Here is a 3,623-nt window from a genome sequence, read left to right on the forward strand (position 1 = left end):
TCATTTTCGCTGGATTTCGGAAAATATTGACGGAACTTCATCTGAATCGATGATCGATTGATCGATTTCCGAATGTTGTCTTCTAGGAGTAAATTTGGCTGAGGTCGGAAATAATTATAAAGTGTATATCTATCCAATGAACAACTTTTAAAAAAAAATTAGATGCATTATTGTACACTAGACTGGCATGCTAATGAATAAATCTATCTATATAATAAAAATGAAATGGTCTGTGTTCGTATCCGCATAACTCGAAAACGGATGGATGGATTTTATTCATTTATTCAGCAAATATGTTTGTTATCGTTTCCGATGGGTTTATATGATATTTCCTCATGCGAAAATCACGGGTAGGGCTGAGTAAATCGTGAAAAACTGAAATAAAGATTCGTATGAAAATTCCGCATAGGCAGTTCACAACGCGCATTTTCGCCTACTATGCAGGACAACGTCTGCCGGGTCGACTAGTATATGAATAGTTATTAGCAAGTTCGATCATAACAGATCAGCTTATTTCGTCGAAAATTAATCAGCCGTTTGTTACAAAGACGCTTATGAAAGTTCAAAAAAGGCATAATTTTTTTTTAATTCCTTTTTTTATTTAGTAGGCACTCTGTGTTACTTAACCGCTACAGTACCGAGATCCACTGTGGTATTCAGCCTTAAAGAATCCTCACAGAATCTATTTTTAGGCTTCCTTTACTCTCTTGAGTCCATTGTGTCTATTTGTCCATGTAGTGTGAATCCAATGGTCGTTGCATTGATTGGTTGCCATTTATCCGGTTATGTTGGAAAAATGCCTCTGAGAAGAACACGTTGTCAGTCGGCATCAGGCAGTCGTAACAGTAAGGCTTGTTCTCCAAAACACCACCGTATGGGCTGCGCATTTGGCGACTGACGTGGGCTTGGAGGCTGGGAATCGAACCTAAAATCATACGTTTATAAGGCTACGTGTAGCTACGTGTACTACGAGACCCCCTAATTGTCCATCAACTGTCCACTAGATTTTGTAGATTGTGCTGTGTGTAAATCAGCGATCCTAATCGATAAAATAGGTGGATTTTTATGACGTTGAAATCGGTGCTAAATTGTTGGGTGGAAAATCGGCCTTCATTGGTTTAAATCTCCCATAAGCGTCGGGGTAACATACGGCCGATTAGTTTTCTACTAAATCTGTCGATCTACCAAGAAATATTTGATGGGGTAATAAGTTTATGAAGTATTCGAAGTATATCGCTGTAAGAGCATTATTGAAGTTTATTATACGGCTTTGAACAAAACTGCGATGCACCCGATGAAAACTTGAATACATGCATAAAGTATTGAACTTGCCTTTAAAAGGCTTTCCAAACTCTACCAAACATCTGTTGTAGGATTTCCTCAGTTGTGGGGTTGAGGGATTACCGATACGATTTGTGATAAATTAAATCCGCCAGACGGAAGTTTTGGCAGAAAAATGAGATTTTTTTGTTGACACTTGGTGTGGTTTGGCCATTAGTAAAATGAATTGAAAAATCGAAAATTAAAAAAATCCGATTTTGTCACATCCCCTATTTTATCATCCTAAAATCGTGATATTACTGTTTCAGAAACCCAATTAATTTTAAGTTCAGAAAGCTGAATTTCAGTTCAATATTTAGAGAAATTATTATTATTAAATTTATTGATATTCACCTTCTTCATCTTAAAGTAAGAAATCTTCCATATTATGGAGAATCGAAGTTTTGATGTTCACTCACTTTGTGAGTAGTTTGTTCCTAAACCGTATCTCTTAACAATGCATGCTATAGATACATAAGCCTATCTTCTTCAGAAGTCGAAGTCACCTCAAAGATGAAAGAGTGCACATTAATGCTGTAGTGAAATCGAGAAAAAAAATACGAACCTTACTGCAATGGTATCGAACTAACAGGATCACTTCTTTCGCGGTGCACCATCATTAGAGGTTCACTTTGTGGTGGACCCCCTTCTCGGCATCTAACGAAGGAAGGCGAGCTTTCCTTTCATTTATTTATGACTTCTTTTCCCGTCAATGGGGATGAACGACGACGACAACGACATGGTATGGTGATGAAAACGGCGAGGAGACGAAGATTTCTTTATTGCTGGCAGTTTTGCCTCCTTTGCCATTTTTTTCTTCTGTTTGTTGTCGCGTGGAAAAGAAAAACATGCTTTGCAGCGCACCACCAATAGTCGTCGAAAGACGACACACAGAGCTCGCCAACAACCAGGGCTTGATTGAGTCTATCGGTAAGAAGGTGATAGTAGCTTATTCAGAAGGTTTCTGTATGGTGGACATCAACGAACCAGCGTTGCTGGTTAGAGTGGGATTACTTGTTGAAACAAATCGAGAAAAATAAGCAAACAAAACAGCTCTGGATTGGAGCAAAAAGTGAATCGATTCAGTTGCGCTGCTGTTGGTTCGGTAAAAGTTGTTTTCACTGTCGAGCACAGGCGTAGGTTCAATGTGTGTCAAAACAGTATTGATTATAAGTTGTTTTTATTTTCCTAAATGAATTACTTATTTCAAAGTTGGAAAGATGTCAAGAAAATATGGCCCTATATAATTTTCCAGATTGGACCAGACTTTAATCCCAGTCATCTTCATGCTATGTAGTCTGCTTTGTAGTTGTATCGCCAATGAGCTTCGAAAGGTACAGAATAAAAAATGTAATGTAAAAAAATTTCAATCAATTATTCTATAACAGTTTGATGGATCACTCAAATAGTCTAATATAGACAATAGGCATACTGTAAAAGATGACTAAAAAATTATTATGTTGACACTTCAGTTAGTAAGAAAAATGGCATGCATCAAACAAGTAATATTCTTCAACACACTTTTCTTAGCCATTCAACGTCGATTATCAAACATAACAGCTCTCACCCGGCAATCGTAAAAAGCGTAAACCAAAACATTCCACAACTAGCCGTAATCTACCGCTATTTTGACACGTTTCGCATGTAAACATAAAAGCTCACGTGTCTCAAATGAAGCCGCTTCCCCTCCAGTTGACACAAACAAATTTTCGGTAGAATTCCTTGTAAATCGATACACACCGCCGCCGCTGCCGCCGCCCGATTGTAGGTTGCGGCACATGTGGGCTTGACTCAACTTCACTTCCAAAACTGTTCCCGAATCTAAAATGTTCCAGAATCAGGAACACACGTCTTCTTCGCCGGGATGCATTTTGTCGTCATAAAATCAAACTGATTTATGTATACGTCGGTTGGTTCAGCGAGAAGGAGGAAGTTTGTACGATGCCCGACGAATGCCCCCCGAAAAAGTACGGCAACGCCGCAGCATCAACAACGTGCATGCTCGTAAAATCTAAGGTACCTCATAAATTTATGCAACGCACATTCGATTCAGCAATCGCTTCAGATATCACCGGAGAATGACGTTGCCGACGTTGATGATGATGATGATGATGACGATGACGATGGTGGCGGTGGTTGCGGTGCAGACGATGAACGTGTATGATATAAGTTGGAGGCATCTTCCGTACTCCGAAAAACCATGCACTCGAAAAGGGGTCCCTTCGTCTGTTGTCGATGTTATTGTTGCTGTAAGACGAGATGGGTAGGTAGGCTTGTGCGGTTAGTCTCAGTCAGTTACTCAG

Source organism: Armigeres subalbatus, unplaced genomic scaffold (genome assembly GCF_024139115.2).
Source record: "Armigeres subalbatus isolate Guangzhou_Male unplaced genomic scaffold, GZ_Asu_2 Contig1343, whole genome shotgun sequence".
NCBI classification, from domain to species: Eukaryota; Metazoa; Arthropoda; class Insecta; order Diptera; family Culicidae; genus Armigeres; species Armigeres subalbatus.